Source organism: Rhinatrema bivittatum, chromosome 5 (genome assembly GCF_901001135.1).
Source record: "Rhinatrema bivittatum chromosome 5, aRhiBiv1.1, whole genome shotgun sequence".
Classification (NCBI taxonomy): Eukaryota; Metazoa; Chordata; class Amphibia; order Gymnophiona; family Rhinatrematidae; genus Rhinatrema; species Rhinatrema bivittatum.
The window spans coordinates 381,943,089-381,966,919 of NC_042619.1; the positions used below are offsets into that span (position 1 = coordinate 381,943,089).

The following is a 23,831-nucleotide window of genomic DNA, read 5'->3' on the forward strand; positions in this document are numbered from 1 at the left end:
TCAAAGTAACAGCACAGCAATTTCCAAATATTGTCCCCAGAACTTCTCAAGGATGAGAAATCTATGAAAAATACATAGCTCTGTATATATCATGCCTGAGTTACTAAGGTTTTCGTCTCATTCTGTATTCTATGGGAAAAAAAAGCTTAGTGAATCAAGCCCTGAAAAAAAAAAAATCCTTGATCCCAGATGACGGCTTATGGATGGGAGAGGTGTTAATAGATCATTTTTTCAGTTTCTGGCTGAAAAGTTATCAAGGACAAATATAGCCACTATCTAGCTGAGAAAGCTGGATAAACTTATCCAGCTAACTTAGCCAAGATATTCAGTGGCTCATTCGTGCCACTGAATATACTTGGCTGTCTTAAGCTAGCTAGATAAGTTTATCCAACTAACTATAAAGCAGCCAAATAGACTTATCCAGCCAACTAACTGGGTCATTCATCAAGCTGTGTTACAGCACATATAATGCGATGGAGCACTATTGCAGTGATATCGCGCAATATACCCCCCTAGGATGCCTCCTCTATTACAATGACCTGCTTTGCATGTTATTTGGATACGTGAATAATGTAAATGCATGCAAAGAAGGTCATTAATAGGAAATTTCATGTTAATATTTTATCACGGCTGACCAAGAAAGTGGTCAGCCGTGATAAAATACCAATACCTCTTGGGAAAGCAGTAAATGTGATGAGGGAGCCCTGGGAGCCTAATGCGGGTCCCGAGGCTCCTGTGTTACATTTAATGGCTACCTTCCCGATTCGCAAACTCAGATACAACTATCACAGACACACAGCACCTTGCCACTCGCACTCACACCAACACAGTTCACTCCTTCCAATCATGCTGACCCCACTCATGCAATTCCTAGGCATCTCAACCCTTGCCATGCTCTTGATTAACTTGCAATCCCTAACAAAAAAAACCCTCATTCTAAATGACCAGCTCCTTGTCGAAAAACCTGATATCTGCGCTATAACAGAGACATGGTTAAAGGACACTGACACTGTCCTTCTCAATCAACTTCCCACCATTGAATATGACATCTACTCTATCCCTAGACCTAAAAAAAAGAGGTGGGGGATTCCTTCTAGCTGCAAAAAAATATCTTATGCTAAAGCAACTTCCAGTCAACCTCCCACCCAAATACGAAGTGGGTCTCTTCAAATCCCCACATCTCCAAATATGTTTAATATATACCCCCCCCCCCCCCCCCCCCCCCCCCCCCCCCCCCCCCGGTTTCTTAGAATCTGACATTTCCCCAATCATAGAATGCATTGCAGCAAACATTTCCAGAGACATACCCGCCATCGTCCTTGGTGACTTTAACCTCCACATTGACTCGCTTCCCCTCACCCACAGCTGCGAATCGCTCCTTTCATCTCTCAATGCGATGGACCTCCATCAAATCATAACTAACCCCACTCACAAAGCAGGCCATTCCTTCGACCTTATTTTCATGAACTCCCTTCTCCTCCCAAACCCAACCACCTATACCCCCGTACCCTGGTCTGACCACTTTCTTATTAAGACATCCTGCACAATAAAGAACATCCCTAAACTATCCAACACAAAAACCACTATACAATTCAGGAAATCTTGTCCCAGGGATGACCTCATAGATACCCTTACTGACAACCTGAAAACTAGACCTCTCAGACTCACAAACCGCCATCACTTCATGGAACCACATCACCAATGATTCAGCCAACAAACTTTGCCCTTTGATAACAAAAGAGATTCAGACTTCCGTTAAAACAAAACCACCATGGTACACACCAGAACTAAAACTTCTAGAACACAAACTCAGAACTCAAGAAAAACTATGGCGCAAAGATCCCTCAGCCACGCAACTCGCCAAATACAAAACCCTACTGCATGCCTACAGATCTAGCACCCTCAAAACAAAACGAGACCACTATGCCACTAGAATTCACAATTTTCAATTCAATTCAAGAGCCCTTTTCTCGCTCATCTCTAACCTAACCAGGACTGCACCAAGACTACTCACAATGAAGACGCCAAAACCAAGTGCGATGAGCTCGCTCAATTTTTCCATAATAAAATAACCATACTTTTCTCGCGCTTTCCCACTTCACCCACACCAAGCAAATTTATCCCAAAAAGCTCTGACACTAAAATGGACACTTTCGAATCCATATCTGCCTCTGAAATTTCCTCAATACTTAAGAAAATGCGACCCACTACCCACCCTTCTGACATGATCCCCACCAAAGTTCTCCTATCTATCCCAGACATCATTTCCCAACCCCTAGCTGACATTATTAACACATCCATGTCCACTGGAGATGTTCCCAACCAGCTTAAACTAGCCATAGTAAAACCTATCCTAAAGAAACCGAAACTTGACCCAGCTGACTTATCTAACTACTGCCCCATTTCCAACCTACCCTTCCTTGCTAAAGTTCTTGAAAAAACTGTCAACACACAACTATCAAACTACCTAGATCAGCACCAGATCCTCTTTCCATTACAACACGGCTTTCGAAAGCACTTTAGTACCGAAACACTCTTGATCTCCCTCTCTGACTACGTCATCAGAGGTATAGACAAGGGTCACACCTACATTCTACCCTATTAGACATCTCTGCAGCCTTCAACACTATTAATCACTCCATACTGCTCGACATTGGCATCTCCGGACTCCCCTCCGCTGGTTCAAATCATACATCACTGACAGACACTTCAAGGTAAAAATTGAAAACCACGAATCCAAACCCATCAATATAACAAGGGGCATACTCCAAGGCTCATCCCTATCCTCCACACTCTTTAACATATACCTCCTTCCCCTCTGCCACCTCCTATCAAATCTTGGTCTCCCTCACTTTATCTACGCCGACGATGTGCAAATTCTCATACCTAACACTGATACCATATCCAGCGCTACAAAACGCAGCTGCGCGCTTATTAACAAGCACATGCAGAAAAGAACACATTACACCCATTCTCAAACAACTCCACTAGCTCCCCATCTCCTCTAGAATACAATTTAAGACTCTTACGCTCATACACAAAGCCATCCACAATCCAGACATGCTATAGTAAACAGACACTCTACATATCCATTCCACCACTAGACCTACCAGAACGCCATATCTCGCAACTATACACACACCCTCTCCCAAACTCTCTCAACTAACAATCACCAAACAACGCTCCCTATCACTAGCTGGACCTTCCCTATGGAACACAATGCCTACCCAGCTATGCCTTGAGACTTGCCCTAAGAAATTGAGACAGAAACTTAAGGCTTGGCTGTTCACAAACGCCTACGCATGATCCCTTCGCCACCCCACTTCCCCCCTCACACCCCTGTCCTCCTTTCCCCTCCCCTTCTCCCTCCTCTCTAGGTCCCCCTCCTACTTGTACTCAATGCTCCGCTGTCCCTTTCCCTGCGATATCCCCCCTCTGCCCCCTATTTCACCCCCTTTCTTCTCCACTCTTTCACCCCCACCCTCCTATCCCCTCAGCCGTAGCCTCTTCACACCTCCCCCCTCCCCCCCACTTCTCCTCCTCGCACTTTGATTGTATATAATTTGTATATATGTATCTAATTTTGGTTCGCATTTACTGACTGCTCACCAAAGCCTCTGTTTACCCTCCCCCCAGTTCTATTATCAGTTACACTGTAAAGCCTCGTTGGCTGATTTCACGTTGTATGGAAACCGATGTGATGTTTTCTTAATGAATGTCGGTATATAAAAAACTTTAAATAAATAAATAAAGGGCCTGGGGAAAAAATAAAATTTGCCATGGCTAATAAAAAATTTGAGTGGGGTTCAGGGCTGATCCCTGGCTCAACCCAGGACTGCCACTTGAGGCAGCCCCGACTCCTTAAAGTAAAAACAAAAATAGTTTAAATGCCATGCCATCAGCAACATGACCAACGTGCTCATGCAAATACTGCACCGCATGCCAGAGCAGCTTTCGGAGTCTTCAGCTCCATCCCTTGCATCTACACCCCCACAGCAGTCCCGGAGATTCACGATGCTGCAGGGGTAGGCCCCCAAAAGAAATGCCCCCCCCCCCCCAACTGGGATGCCACGGCGAGGCAAGGGGCCCTGAATGAGTAGAGAAAATGGTTAGTAAGGGCCAAGAAGACAATTTTTGCAAGAAGACAGGGCCGGCCTCTTCACAGAGTTGCTGTGCTGTCTAGATGGAAGAAACTGGCTCAGTGTGTCCTCAGTACAGAGTTGCTGTGCCACCACGCACAAGGGATGGTGTTTTGTGAAGCATAAGAAGTCTATAAAAACTTTCCATCTTCTGCCTCTTTGTAGGCTGTGCCATCTCCTGCTCCAGGATGCTGGGTATCATCTCTTCTCATCTCCTGCAAGTGCTTCCTCCATGCTGCTGTGTCTCTCTTCCTGGGCCTCCTGCCTCCATGCTGATGGGTCTTGGTGCTGCTCCTGCTGTGGCAATGCTGCACTCTGCAGTCCTGCTGCCATCATGCTGAACTCTTTGGTCCTGCTCCTGGTGCCTACATGCTGAACTGTGGTGCTGTGGCCCTTAGGCTGTCCCTCTTTGAGTGCACTCTTTCAACATGGACTGTCTGGGGCCTTTGCACTGACAGCACATAGTAGTGCTGCATGTAGCTGTTACTTTACAGCACTACCATAGCTTTTGGGGTGCCACTTCCTCTTTCAGTGTTCTTACTTGTAATCAAGATTGTGCCTAAAGGATAAGATGCAATGCCTGTATATGTAATGATAAGAGAAAGACCATAACTTGTTACAAAAGGACCATCATACCACCCATCGGTTTTTAGATCATGAATTATGTTCTATAAGGCCAAATGGGTCACATATACTCATCGGTCCAAAAATTAATGTCCTTATTACTATTTTATATTTTTTTAGTCTTTTTTGTGAGAATGCTTAAAAGTGTACTTCTCCTTCAATATGTCTAATGCAACCAGGGCTTGGTTCTAAAAACAAAAAAGTGGTATGATGGTCCTTTTGTAACAAGTTATGGTCTTTCTCTTAGTATTGAATATCTTTGCTCTGCAATACATTTTTGCATTTTGCTAATTATTTCATTTGCAGTGTTATTAGACTTCTATTTGATGATTCTGTATATGTAATGATGTCATTTCACTCTATTAGGGTACAGGTGTACACTGAATGTGCTGTTCATGAAATGTACATTGTTTTTTGCTATTTGCTATCTTGTCCTTGCAAAATGTGATTACCTAAGACATTGCTTTTATAACAAACAATGCACTACATGTGTTAGCTAATAAAATGCTCACTGTTTGGAAAGATCAACTTTCTGGTGATGTCCTTTCACTGTGTGCTTTCTGTGTTTATGTTAACGAAGGTAAAAAGTTTGCTCTCCACATGGCCTTGCATGCTACAATGCCCTGCCTCATTCCAACTGTGCAGTTATACATACAGGCTATGGCATTACATCGTATGCTGGTAAGCAGGACAGCCAGAGGTAAAGAAGAAGCTCCTTACTGTGGACCTTCAGATTGCCTCTAGTTGCTTTCTTCACACACCATAGTTTGCTAACTCCTGCTTACATGTGCCTGTATGCGACCTGCTCTGTACCTTCACGGTCAACACAATATTCAGTGTGCCTCTACAGCTTGGGTGGTGTAAGAGGGGAACTTGGAGTCATCATGACCTAACAGTTTATTTTCTGCCCCTTATTTCTTTCAGGAGTGCAAGGGTATGTGATCACATACGTTTGGAGCTTACACTGTAAACCAAACAGGATGTGTACTTACTGTTAGTACACACTCTCAGCTACTGGCTCACAAGTAGGGATGATGAGTGATCTGCTCTACAATGTCCATGGCCAAACACCAGAGGGCCTAGAGGGGTGGTGCTGGTGCTGGGGACCAGGCTGGCTTCCACCCCTGTACAGGTATGGCTTGGGGGGGGGGGGGGTCTGTGTAACATGTGTAAGGTAAGGCTGATCTTACAGGTAGCATCCAGATCCCAAAGGCAGGCCACTACAGGCATGGCAGGCAGTCTGTGGAAGTACGCCTGCTCCACAGCACCAGCAGCATCCCTCTAAGTTCCTGTGCTCTCTACCTGTGCAGATTCTGTACCACACACTACTCACTCACTCCTCCTCCCTACTGACACTGTGTTGCAGTACACAGCATAGTGGAACTGAACGTTTGGCTGCTGTATAAGTGAAGCTTCTACAGTGTTTAGGAAACCGTTGCCACTCCCTCTGTAGGCAGATATAGGCGAACCACATATAGGTTTGTACATAAAACGTATTCTTGTTCTAATGGGTGAAAGATGGTAGGTGCACCATTCCTACATCTGCACAGCACAGAGGGAGTGATAAAAAAAAATGGGGGCTGGTGTGGCAACCTCTATGTGAACTGTGCATGATATGAGCTACGGAGAGGTGCTAAACGAAAACAGTGACAGAAAAAAAGGGACTCTGTAATAGTAGTACCCCCAACGCCTGCAATAGCAACTACCCCCCCCCCCCCAAAAAAAAAAACAACCCATGCACCATGTTTCTCAGTACATGCAGCATCTAAACCTGCATGATGCTGAACACTCATCTGAATGGGCCCTATAGGTATAGCATTACCTAGCCCTTTACACTCACTGCCTGTTTCATGCATCACAGCATTTACACATTCACTGGGCAGTTTCTTTATCGGCATTTCCTCCCTCCATAAAATTCAAAGGCTCTGGGCCAGGCCTACGTGTGGATAGGCGGCACACCCCATAATAACAGCAATATTCGACATACTCCATGGTGCGAAAACATCCGTGTGGGTGGTCAGAACAGCCAAACGATAAGTATGACTTTCATGTTGTGCAGCATACTGGCTGTGTCATCATGCCCGACTGCATCCTCTGTGAACACTACATGTACACTGTGAGTGTACTTGGGTAAAATGAGCAGTACAAGAGGGGTTTGACCATTCCTACTGCTCTCCATATGCTGCCCTGTCAGAGGCACACCTTCTCCAGAGGGCAAATACTCAACCAATGCTATGCAAAAGCTGTCTGTGCTGAATGTAGGTACACACACTGTCTGCTAAGGGGTATTGGATTGCAGGGCCAAGGGAGTAACCTCTGAATGCAACAGTACCCACCCACACAGATTGAACAAGCAACACACAGCACGTCATTCACCGAGTCACACACTCACTTATGTTAGCAGTAGGGACTACATGCTCTAGTGCCTGCAACTACACATGTGCAAAACCTATCTTCTGGCAACGTTTGTAATAAGACAACATAGAGGTGTGTGGTGGCTTGCAGTAACTGCTAATGAGGCTGTGTGAGTCCTTCCTATTCCTACATTATTTATAGCAGCACACAAGAAACAATTCTGTCTCAGACATGGGCCCCTGAAGGGCTTAGGTGGCACTAAATGCATGTCTGTCAAGGTAGCAACACATAAAGGCCATCATTTATCATGGCAAGCACATGACATCTGTGGGAGCAGTAGATCTATACATTCAGCACTGTCTGGCATTTACTGTGGAGCCAGCTTGTAGGCTCAAAAGCAGTTTTGCTGACCAGACTTGGTCAACCCAGAATGCAATACACTGAGAACGACTGTGTAGGACAAGAGCTGGCCTTCTCACAACTAACAGCAGAAGTCTGTTACATCACTTACTGCAGAGCCTTGAGCATAGCAGCTGTTCAGCAATCCACAGACATTGCCATACGCATGCGCATCACCAACAGCATGCAACCATGAAAGCATGCAAATGTGTGCAGTGATGTTGGTAGGCAGCTATCTGCAAAGTTTTCTTGGACAGGAGTGCACAGCCTATGAGCTTTAATGTTGCTCATAGATCACAGCAGTAGTGTAACTGGTAGTAGGTATAGGTTAAAGGTTAAGAATGAGCATATGGTCAGGGTACATACATGTGTATGTAGTTAAATCACAAGTGGATTGTTATAAATTGCAGGAGGACCTTACGAGTCTGGAGTATTGGGCATCCAAATGGCAGATGAAATTTAATGTTGACAAGTGCAAGGTGATGCATATAGGGAAAAATAACCCTTGCTTAGTTACACAATGTTAGGTTCCATATTAGGAACTACCACCCAGGAAAAAGATCTAGGCATCATAGTGGATAACATTGAAATCATCAGCTCAGTGTGCTGCAGCAGTCAAAAAAGCAAACAGAATGTTAGGAATTATTAGGAAGGGAATGGTTAATAGAACGGAAAATGTCATAATGCCTCTGTATCGCTCCATGATGAGACCGCACCTTGAGTACTGTGTACAATTCTGTTCGCCGCATCTCAGAAAAGATATAGTTGTGATGGAGAAGGTACAGAGAAGGGCGACCAAAATGATAAGGGGAATGGAACAGCTCCCCTATGAGGAAAGGCTGAAGAGGTTAGGACTTTTCAGCTTAGAGAAGAGATGGCTGAGGGGGGATATGATAGAGATGTTTAAAATCATGAGAGGGCTAGAATGGATTACTGTGAATCGGTTATTTACTCTTTCGGATAATAGAAGGACTAGGGGGCACTCCATGAAGTTAGCAAGTAGCATATTTACAACTAATTGGAGAAAATTATTTTTTCACTCAATGCACAATTAAACTCTGGAATTTGTTGCCAGAGGATGTAGTTAGCGCAATTAGTGTGGTTTGAATAAGTTCATGGAGAGAAGTCCATTAACTGCTATTAATCAAGTTGTCTTAGAGAATAGCCACTGCTATTACTGGCATCAGTAGCATGGGATTTACTTAGTGTTTGGGTACTTGCCCGTACTTGTAGCCTGGATTGGCCACTGTTGGAAACAAGATGCTGAGCTTGATGGACCTTTGGTCTGACTCAGTATGGCAAGTTCTTATGTTCAGCTACACCACATGACTATCAGTGATGCGTAATGCACAATGACCTTGCACCAACCTGACTTCTACAGATCAGACTGAGGCTATGTGAGACAATACAGTTTAAGGCAGGAGATTCACACACACGTGATCCGTGGCCAGTATGATGTAAGCGTTTGATAAGGATTGATATGGCTGCTGTAAGATTGATTATTAACTATACTGTCATGGTCACATGCCAGCGCTCATTGGAAAAAGGTAGTGGAGACGACATTATCTGATTCCCAATCATGCCTTCACCGAGCTGCACGTGCATCCTGTTGGCTCCCTGAGAAGCCAAGGCAGCCTACATGACATTGCGACTGGCAAGCCCCTCACCTTTTGCACATTAATATTTCTGAATTGCCTAGTTATGTGTAGTAGGGATGCATGGGTGTGAAGGTGCGTGCAACCACAAAGAGGAATGCTACCTTGGAAGGAGCTGTGCACGTTACTGAAAAATGCAGCAGGTAGCACAGTTGCTTTCACCAAGGCTGTAATGGAAGGTTTGCTCCTACACTACTGGGATGTGTTCAATACTGTTATTACCTAGCTGCAATTTTATGGACACATTATTGTGTTCTACTTCTGAAGTATGTACATGCTGCCATTTCATCACTTTTTCCTATATCTTTTTTAAGCAAAACCAAGAGTCTCAATACCTGCAGGCATGCCAGTAAGATGAGGACTAGATGTACATATCCTGGAAATCGCTAGGCAGTTGAACATACTACAGTACAGTGACTCTTTAAGTGGTGAGACACTGGTGTCATGTCATTGTGGTCATGACCATTTACAGTAAGCACACCCACTACAGGGTGGGTAGGGGGCGTGCACACCTTTAAGCATTTTGGAACGAGTGTATAATATTGGAAATCTTTCTGTCAAAACATTAACTGACTACCTCTTACTTTCACATTGGCTTTTCACCTTTACTGGGATTGAAATTTACAGCATTTCTATAGGTGTACCTCTCCAGGGCCGAGGAACAGTTGGGGTGCCATCACACTTATGTCTGCATGTCATCCACATGTGAGCACTAGAATGCATTCCATTGGTAAGGGCTTGCAGGCCACACCATGCTAGGTGGGTCACTAAGTGTTATGGCACACATGCCTCTTTTACAGTCACTTTCAGGCAGAACACAAGGTGGCAGCGACATGTCTTTCATGAATTGTTTACTTTCACAACTGTATTTCAAGTACAGTGAACTAAGGCTTTGTGAATACGAATCCAGAGTACCCATATGTGGTTTATGCAACACGGTGAGCTACACAGTCAAGCAGTGAGAGAAAAGGGCTAGCAAAGAGAGGAGCAGCTAACAGGCTGCTCTTCTCTTGAAGGGGAATAGGTATGTGAGGCCTATCAGGCAAAGTATCTTTGTATAAGGTTTTGTCGAATCTGGCTGCCACTCAGCGTGGTCTCCTAGGCTCATGCAGGGAGACATGGGAATTCTCGGGGAAATACGGACGTAGGTCCTTTGGTACTCCAGATTATGGAATATGCAGCACAGCAACACAATCTTTGCAACTTTGGGTGGGGCACGCATTAAAGCTCCACCCATCTTGTCCAAACAGTGAAAATGATTTTTCAGAATGCTGAGGTACATTCTGTGATTCAGTAGGGAGCACATAAGGCCTTGTTGTACTTCGTCTCTGCAACCATACCCTGTATCTCATGTGGCAATGACAGAAGAAATGCATGAATGATTGCATTGTCACTATATCATATGTGTGCAGGTTATAAGATACAGTAGTGAATTACCTGAGAGAGAGAGAAAATATAAGGCCCTTATAGTAGTTAGGTATTTATACCTCTATATGAGGCCCACCTAGTAACTCGAGGTGAGGTTTAGGTAGTAGTGTAGGGGTTAGGGGCCACGTTTACATTCAGAGTGAGTCGTACGAACAGAACAGTACACTCTTGTGAAGATTTAATGACCTTCGGAGTGAGGAAACTCACACAAAGATGAGATTTGTACAATGTTCTCTCAACCTAGCTTGATGTTACCCAGGTTGAGAGTCCATCAAGCTCTCTTTCTCCTTAGAATACCCAAAACGCTATTAACGCGACTTGGAAGCTAACCAACTTAGCTGGGATTAAGTGGAATGGCTATGCTGCTGAATATACACAGCTATATCAAAATTAGTTGAATGAATTTATTCGGTTAATATTAGGACTATTCTCTGACAGTCCTAAAGTTAACCAGCTATGGGGCCGATGCAATACAATGCGTTCACATGAGCGCACTGTTTAACCCGCTGTGAGACACGGGTTAAACTAATGCAATAGGGGGATTAGCGCCTATTTAACACGCATCTGACGTGGAGTGAATGAGTTAGCGGTCATTACATGCAAATGCATGTGAATGAGGCTATTACTCATTCACTCTGCATTCAAAAAAATAAATGTGCGTCTGAGACGCACATTTATCGCTGAGCGCATGTAGAAGAAGTACAGAAAAGCAGAAAAAACTGCTTTTCGGTACTTCTTCAATAAAAAAAACCAAAAACCTCGGTAGACAGTCGAGTTATGAAGACCGATGCCGGTAAACTTGGTGGTTTTCATAACTGGCCATCTGCCAGTAATGAAAACGGATGCCGATAAACTCACCTAGGGCATAGGCCGAGTCCCAAAGCAGGGGCTACGGTCTATGCCCTAGGCAAGGCCCTGGCTTTGGCCTGAGGTGCCGGCATAAAATTCAGGCATAAGCCGAAGCCCAAAGTGGGGACCGCAGCCTAGGCCTAACTGCAACCCTGGAGTCTTGGCCGAGGCTCACGGAAATTAAAAAAACAAACCCAAGAACTTATCTGTTCTCTCGGGTTCCAAAGCCCCGACCTGACGCTGCAACCTGATCCGGAGGCCAGATCCTAACACCGGGCCTCAGCCTGGACCCAGGCTCGACGCTGTGTCCCGACCCAGAGGCCCGGTCCTGACACCGGTGCCTTGGCTTAGGCCTGATGCCACAAGCCAGCCCAGAGCCCAGGTCCAAATATTGCAACCTGGCCTGGAGGCTTGCAGGTCTAAGCCCAGGCCCCAGCATCGGGACCTGGGTCACAGCATCAGGCCTGGGTCTGGGCCCCGGCCTCCAGGTTGGGTCGCGGTGTTGGGCCTGGGTCCAGGCCCTGGCCTCCAGGTCAGGTTGCAGCATCGCACTTGGGTCCACGCCTAGGCCCTGGCATCAGAACCCAGCCTCTGGGTCGGGTCGCAGCGTCAGGGCTTTGGGCCCTGGCCTCCAGGCTGGGTTGCGGTATTGGGACTGGGTCTGGGCCAAGGCCCCAGTACTGGGACGCAGCCTCTGGGTTGGGTTGCGGCATTGGGCCTGGGTCTGGGCCCTAGTCTAGGCCGAGGCCCAGTTGTCAGAACCTGGCCTCTGGGCCTGGCCAAAGCCTCAGCCTTGAGTAGGCCGAGGTGGCGACGAACTACTGCGTCCCAAAGTAAGGGCGTGAGAGGGAGGGGAGGGAGTTACTGGAGCTCAGAGAGATTTGCATGTCCAGCAGCACTGGAGAACGCTCTCCTCCGGCAGCTGCAGCGGACCCAATTCCCGGAGATATGCCTTCTGTTGGGGTGAAGCCCTTGATTCGCTGCTGCATGGGTCCAGGTAAGGAGGAGGCCGAGGAACTCTCCCTTATCCTCCCTTTCCACTTGGTATGAAGCATTTTGAAGAATAGAAACAATAAATTTTAGTCAGCAAACAGAGCTTGACACAACGCGTCCTTCCCCTAAGATGCCATCTTGATTTCTGTTCCCTGGCATTTTTGCAGGTGGGAGGCCCCATTTTCATTTTTTGGCCGTTTTGGGTTGTTTTTTTTTAATTGTTTGATTCGGTTTTTTTTCTCACCAATGAAAACAAATCAAACAATCCACAAACCGAAATTTGTGGGAAAAAACCTCCCGAAAAAGAATTCCAGAGCTTAGTTATGCATTATGCAAGTGAAAAAGAATGTTCTTGGATTTGTTTTAAATGTGCTACTTGCTAAATTCATGGTATCTCCCTAATCCTTTTATAATTTCAAAGAGTAAACAACTGATTTACATTAACCAGTTCTAGTTTTCTCATGATTTTATAGACCTCCATCATATCCCCCTCAGCCATCTCTTGTCCAAGCTAAACAGCCCTAATCTCTTCAGCCTTTCCTCATAGGGGAGCCGTTCCATCCCCTTTATCATTTCGGTCATCCTTCTTTGTACCTTTCCCAGTGCATCAACATCTTTTTTGAGATGTGGCAACCAGAACTGAACACAGTACTCAAAGTGCGGTCTTACCATGGAGTGATACATTATCACATTATCCGTTTTATTCACCATTCCTTCCTAATAATTCCTAACAATCTGTTTATTTTTTTAACTGCCAAAGCACAATTTCAGTGTGTTTTCCACTATGATGCCAAGATCTTTTTCCTGGATAGTACCGTAACTCCTAACATGAAATCTAGGATTGTGTAACTACTGGTTTATTGTTCCTGATATGCATCACTTTGTCCTTGTCCATGCTGAATTTCATCTGCCATTTGGACACCCAATCTTCCAGTCTCACAAGGTCCTCCTGCAATTTTATCACTATCTGACTGAGATTTAACTATTCTGAATAATTTTGTATTATCTGCAAATTTGATTACCTTACTTATCATTTCCATTTCCAGATCATTTATAAATACAGTATAGTTGAAAGCACTGGTCCAAATACAGATCCCTGAGGCACTCCACTGTTTACCACTTTCCACTGAGAAAACTGACCATTTAATCCTACTCTCTGTTTCCTGTCTTTTAACCAGTTTGCAGTCCAGAAAAGTACATTTCCTCCTATCCCATGACATTTTAATTTTCTTAGAAGCCTCTCTTGGGGGTCTTTGTCAAACAGTTTCTGAAAAGTCAAATACACTACATCTACTGGCTCACCTTTATCCACATGTTTATTAACACCTTCATAACAATGTAGATTTGTAAGGCAAGACTTCCCTTGGGTAAATCCATGCTGGCTATGTCTCATTAAACTATGTCTATCTATGCCTATCTGTCATTTTGTTCTTTAGAATAGTTTCCAGGATTTTTCCCGGCACTGAAGTAAAGTTCACTAGTCTATAGTTTCCCGGATCATCCCTGGAGCCTTTTTTAAATATCTGAGTTACATTTGCCACCTTCCAGTCATCAGGTACAATGGACAATTTTAATGATAGTTTACAAATTATTAGTAATAGATCTGAAGTTTCATTTTTTAGTTCTTTCAAAACCCTGGGGTGTATATCATCTGGTCCGGGCAATTTGATACTCCTCCAGATTCACCATGATTTGGTTCAGTTCAACTGAATCATCACCCTTGAAAACTAACTGCAGAACGATTATCTCCCCAACATCTTCGTTAGTAAACATCGAAGCAAAGAATTAATGTAGTCTTTTCACAATGGCATTGTCTTCCCTAAGTGCTCCTTTAACCCCTCGATCATCTGACGGTCCAACTGACTCTCTCTTAGGCTTCTTGCTTCGGACATATTTTAAAAAGTTTTTATTATGGGTTTTTGCATCTATGGCCAACTTCTTTTAAAATTCTCTTTTAGTCTGTCTTATTGATGTTTTACATTTAACTTGCCAGTGCTTATGTTTTTTCCTATTGTCTTCAGATGGATCCTTCTTTCAATTTTTGAAGGAAGTTTTTTGGCTAAAAAAGCCTCTTTCACTTCACCTTTTAACCAAGCCCTGCGGCTTTTGACCTTCTTCCCACCTTTCTTAATGAGTGGAATACAATGCCATTGCCTGTTGTAAACATTTAACCTTTGTAGATGTACCTTTCAGTTTTTTTCTGTCTTCCTCATTTTAACAAAGGTTCCCTTTTGAACATTTGGTGCTAGAGCTATAGATTTACTTTTGTACCCCTTCCAGCCATTAATTCAAATTGGACCATGTTATGATTGCTATTGCTAAGTGGCCCCAGCACCGTTTCCTCTTGCACCAAAATCTGTGTTCCACCAATAATTAGATCTAAAATAGCTCCCTCTCTCATCAGTTCCTGAACGAATTGTTCCATGAAGCAATCATTTATTCCATCCAGGAACTTTACTTCTCTAGCCTGTCCTGATGTTACATTTACCCAGTCAATATTTGCATAATTGAAATCTCCCATTATTACTGCATTACCAAATTTGTTAGCTTCCTTTATTTTTCTTAGCATTTCATCATCCGTCTTATCATTTTGGCCAGGTGGATGGGAGTATACTTCTATCACTATACTCTTCCCCAACACACATGGGATTTCTACCCATAAAGAATCTACTGTGTATTTAGTCTCTTACAGAATCTTTATCCTGTTGGACTCTATGCTATTATGAACATAAAGCATCACCCCACTCCCAAGTTGATCCACCCTATCATTAGATATAATTTGAACCCTAGTGAGATGCTAAAAATGTCTACCTCTACATTCAATGCTATACACTCTAACTCTCCCATCTTAGACGTCTGGCATTGCCATACAGACATTTCAAAGAATGTTTTTTGTTTGTATTAACAACCTGCTTTTCAGTTGATAGGGATAATTTGAAATTCTTTAGCTCAGGTGATCTTTGCTTATAGGCACATGGACTACTTTTGCTTTTATTGGAACCTCTCTGTTGGGATGCCCTAACTCTCCTGTTTCATTAAAATCCCTCTGAACCATGGGCTGCTGAACAACTGGGGGCTTTCCCCCTTGTTCCAGTTTAAAAGCTGCTCCATCTTCTTTTTAAAGGTTAGCACCAGGAGCCTGGTTCCACCCTGGTTAAGGTGGAGCCCGTCCTATCAGAAAAGACTCCCCCTTCACCAAAAAGCTGGCCAGTTCCTTACAAAACTGAAACCCTCTTCTCTGCACCATTGTCTCATCCATGCATTGAGACTTCGGAGCTCTGCCTGCCTTTAGGGACCTGCGTATTGAACAAGGAGCATTTCAGAGAATGCTATCTTAGAGGTTCTGGATTTCAGCTTTCTACTTAAATTTGGCTTCCAGAACCTCCCTCCTACACCTTTATATGTCGTTGGTGCCCACATGTACCATGACAACTGGTTCCTTCCCAGCACTGTCTAAAATACTATTTAGGTGACGCATGAGGTCCACCACCTTCGCAGCAGGCAGGCAAGTTACCAGTTGGTCCTTACGTCCACCAGCTACCCAGTTCTCTACATTCCTAATAATTGAATCACCAACTATGACGGCTGACCTAACCCTTTGCTCCTGGGCAGTAGCCCTGGGAGACGTGCTTGGTGCAAGACAACATTGCATCATCTGGAGAGTAGGTCCTTACTACAGGACCACGTCCTGTAAACCTACACTGACACTAGATTAGGTTAGTTTCTTGTTCCTGTGCTTTTTTTGACTATTCTCTTTTTCCTGCTTGTGATTGATTTGTAAGGCTGTAATCTCATTTTCAGGATCCAGCAGCTTTTACATTTAGTGGAGAATTCAATAACCCAGGATGAGGAAAACAGCTATTACGTAAACTATATCCAGAAAAAAAGAAAACTGCTAAAGGCAGAGAATAAAAAACACTAGCAGTACCCATTCTGCTAAACAAATTCTATTGATTTGCTTTACACTGTCTCTCACAGAGCAATTGATGTTTGACTCACCATTCACTTCTTCAGCTTTTGTTGGTAAGAAATAATCCTCAGCTCCAAAAGAACAAAATAATCACAAAATGCTGCCACTGACATTCTTTCTATAGGTAGATATTTATAATATGGGGGTAGATGAAATCACCACAGAGGACTATGTTTCTTTGAACATTTTCCATTGTGTTTTTAAATAATCTATACCCATTAAGATCAAACCATATATATATATTTTACTAGAAACTGAAACCAGAAATATTACAATAAAATTAAATTATAGAATGGCATAATCATGTACCTAAATGTTTTGCTTTCTGGATGAGGTTGTATTAATGTACAGAAAAAAAATATACCCAGATACTAAAAAAAATTTCTACTCGGTAGGTTAATCACAAAACCATATCAATAAACACAGAACCCACCTCGACAACTCATTTATCATTGTGGATGAAAAACTGCTTTGTGTATTCATATCATGAAATATTTAATAAGTGAGTGATGATAGTTTCATATATGCACAATTTTCAGATAGCATCCCGGTTACCAAATAGTGTACAGATTATAATCATAAGCACACCACCAGCCACCCTATATGTTTGTGTTTGCAGTGCCACAAAAAATATTTTTTAAATATTGCTCCTACCATGTGACAGGGGCCGGCCAATGGCACCGATAGCCCCTGTCACATGATAAGGGCAAAGGGCCATCGGCGACATTTTGATTAGTGGCAGCCGATGGCCCGAGAGCGGGAGATCGCTCCTGGGACCTCCACTGGACCACCAGGGTAATTTAGAAAAGTTTGGGGGGATTCTAAATAATGAGATTTAAAGGGTCGGGGTGGGTTTGGGGGTTGTTTTTATGTGCCCTTTCTTCCTGCCCCCCCAAACGATAAGAGAATCCCACAAAAATGTCATGGGGTTTTCCTATCGCTTTCAGGAACTGGGCAACCTTTTGTGGAAGAAGGAGACTTTTCTAAAAGGTCGGGCTCCACCTTAACCAGATTGGAACCAGGCTGCTGGCACTAACTGTTAAAAAGGAGATAGAGCAGCTTTTAAACTAGAACAAGGGGGAAAGCCGACAGTCACTCAGCAGTGCAAGATTTGGAGGAAGATATCTTCAAAGGATACTAATGAAACAGGAGAGTTAGAGCATCCCAAGACAGGTTCCAATAAAAGCAAAAGTAGTCCATGTGCCTATAAGTAAAGAATCACTTGAGCTAAAGGATTCCAAATTAACCCTAGCTAAAGGATTCCAGATTATTCCTATCAACTGAAAAGCAGGTTGTTAATACAAACAAACAACACACTTTGAAATCTCTGTATGCCAATGCCAGACATCTAAGAAGTAAGATGGGAGAGTGTATGGCAGTGAATGATGAGATAGACATAACTGGCATCTCAAAGACCTAGTGGAAGAAGGATAACTAATGGGACAGTGCTATATCAGGGTACAAATTATATTGCAATGATAGGAAGGATCAACTTGATAAGGGTGTGGTGCTTTATGTCTGGGAGGGCAAAGAGACTAAATGCACAGTAGAATCTATATGGGTAAAAATCCCTTGTGTGATGGGTAAGAGTATGGTGATAGGAGTATACTACTGTCCACCTGGCCAAAATGATGACGGATGATGAAATGCTAAGAGAAATCAAGGAAGCTAACCAATTTAGCAGTGCAGTACTAAATGAGAGATTTCAATTACTCGAATTTTAACTGGGTAAATGTAACACTAGGACATGCTAGAGACATAAAGTTCCTGGATGCAATAAATGACTGCTTCATGGAGCAATTGGTTCAAGAAGTGATGAGAGAGGGAGCTATTTTTGATCTAATTCTTAGGGGAATGACGTATTTGGTGAGAGAGGTAATGGTGGTGGGGCAACTTAGCAATAGTGATCATAACATGATCAAATGTAAACTAATAATTGGAAAGGGACAATATGTAAATCTACAGCTCTAAAACTACATTTTCAAAAGGGAAACTTTGATAACATAAGGAAAATAGTTTAAAAAAATGAAAGATGCAGCTGCAAACGTTAAAAATGTACAACAGGCATTATTTAAAAATGCCATCTTAGAAGAGCAGTCCAGATGTATTCCACGCATGAAGAAAGGTGGAAGGAAGAGCAAACAATTACCGACATGGTTAAAATTTTTATATTGTAAAAGTGGTATATAAACATTTTAAAATAAATAAATAAATAAAATAAAAGGTGAGGTGAAAGAGGCTATTTTAGCCAAAATAAATCCTTCAAAAACTGGAAGGATTCAACTGAAGAAAATAGGAAAAAGCAAAAGCGTTGTCAAGATAAGAGTAAAACATTGATAAGACAGACTAAGAGAGAATTTGAAATGAAGTTGACCGTAGAGGCAAAATAATAAAAACATTTAAAAAATATATCTGAAGCAGGAAACCTGCGAGGGAGCTGGTTGAACCGTTAGATGATGATGCAGAGCTTAAAGAGACTCTTAGGGAAGGTCAGGCCATTGCAGAAAGACTAAATTAATTCTTTGTTTCAGTGTTTACTAATGAGGATGTTGGGGAGATACTGGTTCCAAAGATGGTTTTCAAGGGTGATGAATCAGATGAATTGAAGCAAATCACGGTGAATGTGGAAGTTATAGTAGGCCAGATTGACAAAATTTTAACAATTATTCACACTCTCATCCATAATAATTCATCTACGTGGCTTTGTACGACACTACATATTTATAAACCAGCTAAATTGTGATCTTTATAAAAAAATCTCTTAGATATATCTACGGTCAAACTAGCAAGACTTGAATTTACTCGGAAAAGAGCTTTCTCTGTTGCAGGCCCCTATCTTTGGAATTCTCTACTGGACTCCTTGCGACTTATACCATCATTGCAACAATTTAAGAAATCCTTAAAAACATATTTGTTCCAAAAAAGTTTTAAATATTTCCTCCTCAAAATAATTCATTCAGAACACACACATTTATAATTATTATCACAATTCTCTCCTTCAATTCATGCCAATATTCCATTCCAGAGGTACTTTTTGTCTGTTTTGTTTGTTTAAGAAATGGATGTATTAAAGATTTTTGTTTGATTATCATTTTCAGTGATAATTTTATTTAAATTATGTATGTTCTAAATTTGTAAACCGTTTGACTAAATCTCTATTTGTAAAGGCGGTATATAAACATGTAAAAATAAACAAACAAATAAATAAATAAAACCTAAAGAGTAGCAAATCATCTGGACTGGGTTCTAAATTAACTAAAAAATGAAATTTCAGATCTACTAGTAAACATTTGTAACCTATCATTAAAATCATTTATTGTACCTGAAGACTGGAGAGTGGCAAATGTAACCCCAAATATTTAAAAAGGGCTTCAAGGGTGATCCAGGAAACTATAGACAGGTGAGCCTGACTTCAGTGCCGGTAACAATAGTGGAAACTATTCTAAAGATCAAAATCACAAAGCATATAGAAAGACATGGTTTAATGGAACACAGCCAGCATGAATTTACCTAAGGGAAGTCTTGCCTCACAAATCTGCTTCATTTATTTTAAGGGATTGATAAACATGTGGATAAAGGTGAACCAGTAGATGTAGTGTGTTTGGATTTTCAGAAGGCATTTGACAAAGTCCCTCATGAGAGACTTCTAAGAAAACTAAAAAGTCATAATGTCCTTTCATGGATTACAAACAAGTTAAAAGACAGGAAGCAGAGAGTAGGATTAAATGATCAATTTTCTCAGTGGAGAAAGGAAAACAGTGAAGTGCCTCAGGGATCTGTACTTGGATCGGTGCTTTTCAATATATTTTTAAATGATCTGGAAAGGAATACGATGAGTGATGTTGCGATCCCCCCTGTTGCTGCGCTACAGGAGGTATCTTACCTTCCTCCCGGAGGCCACTTCGAAGCCAGGGCCTCTCCTGTGCACCATCCGGGACTTGCTCCAGGGCCTGGGAGGCCTAGCTGTTCCTGAGGCCTGCCTGTGGCTTGCATGCCTGCGTTTGGACTTCCTGTTTGGCGACGCCCTTCTCCTAGGGGCCGGCCCGCAGCTCTCTACCACACTTATAGGGCCAGCGAGGGGCGGTCCTGGCAAACTCCTCCCAGGGAGTTGCCTACAACCTCCAGTATATAAGGACTTTCTTGTCACTTGCAACTTGCCTTCGGATTGAGTGCTACAGTTGCCTGTACCTCTTCCTCGATCCAGGTCCTCCATGGTCTACCTTGTTTTGATGGCTCCTTGTCCTGTCTTACCTTGATGTCCGCTACCTGATGTTACTGATGTCTGCCTTGATGTGTTACCTGATGTCTGATCCTGTGCCTGATCCAGTTCCTGCTTTTCCTTGATGTCCTGCCTTGTGCTGCCTGGAGTGCAGCGTTCCTGCCTTGTGCTGCCTGGAGTGCAGTATTCTTCCGCCTCGTCTTCCTGGTGCTCTCCCGCTCTCAGCGTGGTCCGCGACCAGCCTTCCTGGGCTGAGTAGGGCGCGTATGGGACGGGGTGGTCCGTGACTCAGTCCCGTGCGTGGGCTGAGTAGGGCGCCCTCAGGGACAGTGTCCATGTCTCCTTCCAGCCCTCATCTTCGATGTCTGCACAAGCCTTTGTCTACGATGTCTTCAGTGTAAAGGACTCTGTCTGCCCTCGCCTCTGTCCGGCCTGCCACCCATTGCCGTACCCAGCGGCAGGTCCGAAAGGGCCGGGAACAGTCGGAGGACCGTTCATCAATCAACTTCCCAGTGTTGGTTGCCATGGGCGTGCAGGTCCGGCTGAGGGTCAGACTCCACTCCTTACTCCCTGCTTTTGTACCCGCCTGGCTCTCCATGCCTGCCCAGCTCACCTCCCACGGTGTGGCTTGGGGCTCCTCCTTGAGTCCTGCCGTGGCCCAAGGGCTCACCACCCGCTTGAGACGACCGCGCTCTGCGCGCGCTCGTAACAAGTGAGGTGATCAAATTTGCGGATTATACAAAATTATACAGAGTAGTTAAATCACATGCAGATTGTGATAAATGGAAGGACCTTGCAAGACTGCAAGATTGGGCAGCCAAATGGCAAATTAAATTTAATGTGGACAAGTGCAAGGTGATACATATAGGGAAAAATAACCCTTGCGGTAGTTACACATTAGGAGCTACTACCCAGGAAAAAGATCTGTGCGTTTCAGTGAATAATACATTGAAATCGTCAGCTCAGTGTGCTGCAGCAGTCAAAAAAGCAAACAGAATGTTAGGAATTATTAGGAAGGGAATGGCGAATAAAACAGAAAATGTCATAATGCCTTTGTATCGCTCCAAGGTGAGACTGCTCCTTGAGCATTGTGTACAGTTCTGGTCAGCACATCTCAAAAAATATATAGTTATACTGGAGAAGGTACAGAGAAGGGCCACAAGAATGATAAAGGGGATGGAACAGCTCCCTTATAAGGAAAGGCTAAAAAGGTTAGGGCTGTTGAGCTTGGAGAAGAGACGGCTGAGGGTGCATATGATAGAAGTCTATAAAATTATGAGAGGACTATAACAGGTAAATATGAATTGGTTGTTTACTCTTTTAGATAACAGAAGGACTCGAGTACACGCCATGAAGTTAGCAAGGAGCACATTTAAATCAAATTAGAGAAAATTCTTTTTCACTCAATGCACAATTAAGCTCTGGAATTTGTTGCCAGAGGATGTGGTTAGGGCAGTTAGTGTAGTTGGGTTTAAAAAAAATTTGGATAAGTTGCTGGAGACGTCCATTAACTGCTATTAATCAAGATGACTTAGGGAATAGCTACTGCTATTACTGGCATTAGTATCACGGGATCTACTTAATGTTTGGGTACTTGCCACGTACTCATAACCTGGATTGGCCACTGTTGGAAACAGGTTGCTGGACTTTATGGACCATGAGTCTGACTCAGTATGGCAACCTTCTTATGCTCTTATGTAAAAGATAGCCATGTGGCTATCTTTGCTCCAGTGAAGTTCAGCAGCCAAAGTACGAAAATGTATAGCATATTTGCTCACAGCGCGATTATCTTGACGAATCCTGAGCAACTCCATATTAGTGGACAAGGCCTGGTCTGGCTCATCAAAGATCTGTCGAAACTGATATAGGAAGTTGTCCAGGTTTCCTATTAGCGGGTCGTTTCGTTCCCACAGGGGGAGGCCCAGCTAAGGCAGGACCACCTAACAGAGCATGTAGGTAAATTTTGTGTTATATGATGAGAAATTAGCCACTTTGAGTTCATACTGCATTCTGCACTGATTAATGAACCCTTTGAATCCCTTGGGGGGGGGGTCACCTTTTTACCTGGGCGGTGGTGGAAGATCTGGCATGGAGGCAGCCAGTTGGACTGGAGCAACCGGAGGAGGTACTGGAACAGGAGCGGAGAGGTGCATGGAGTCTATGGGAATGGCCAGGCGCACGCATTTTATAAAAATCAGTCGTACATGTGCGCGCGCCGGGTAGTGCGCACACATGTAGGCCGCACGCGCTTCTTTTAAAATCTATCCCACTGTGCAGCACGATACCATGTTCCAGGCTACAAGCGAGAGCTTACCCCCATAAAAAGAATCCCCTCAGGAATAAGATTCAAGCATGGGAGTAAATTTTCTAGCCGGAGCAGCCCCTCAGGAGAAATAAATATGTTTGTGTGCCTTTGGGGTAAACACCCACTAGGGGTTACACATATATCCACAGCCATCAGAGAACAACTCAACTTTGTCAGCCATTTTGGGGTGGAGTCAGAAGGGGGTCAGCTTTCAAAGAGCCCCTGAGGAGCAAAGATAAATTATTAATTTTAACCAGTTATCTTTTGACACATTTTCAGCTGAATCTAACAAGTTAGATTTTTGATTGAAATTTTTCTTAAATTTGACCAGTTAGATTTAAGCTTACAGTTTTAGGAATAGCTGATTAGTACTAAAAATCCAAAATTAACCAGCTAATTTTTCTCCTGATCTTGACACCTATATTTTAAGTGGAAAAATGTATGCAATTTTCTGCATAGGAAGAATGTTTCAGCAAAAGGGATGTCTGCGGATAAAAATCTTCGGCGTGGTAGCTGTGTTAGCCTGGTGCAGCAAAAATGCACCAGGTCGGGGCGGCATCTTATAGCGTAACCAGCTTATTGAGGCCTGAGCTTTTGAGGACCAGGACCGGGTAAAATTGTGCTTTACACAGAGAAATGGCTCTTTAGAAAACTGTGCGAACAATACACGTGTAAAATTACATGCATACATACTATATGTGCATACTTTGACATGCACGGGAAGAAGTGTTTTATCCTTGAAACCCTTCCCTCCCCAGCCCCCTCCAGGTTACTATGAGTAGCTTTAGGGAAGCCTCACTGGCCTATGAGCTGGAGGAGGTGCCTCCTCCAGGCCACTCCCCTTAGCTCTGCTCTTAGCTCAGCAGGGACCCACCGTGATGGCGGCAAAACCATC

At 43.4% G+C, this 23,831-nt stretch overlaps 1 protein-coding gene across 3 annotated transcripts in view; it reads right to left on the bottom strand.

Moving 5' to 3' along the window:
- ST6GAL2 (ST6 beta-galactoside alpha-2,6-sialyltransferase 2) overlaps nt 1–23,831 on the bottom strand; it is a 151,982-nt gene that overhangs the window by 60,781 nt on the left and 67,370 nt on the right. The gene's annotated exons all lie outside the window — the stretch shown is intronic.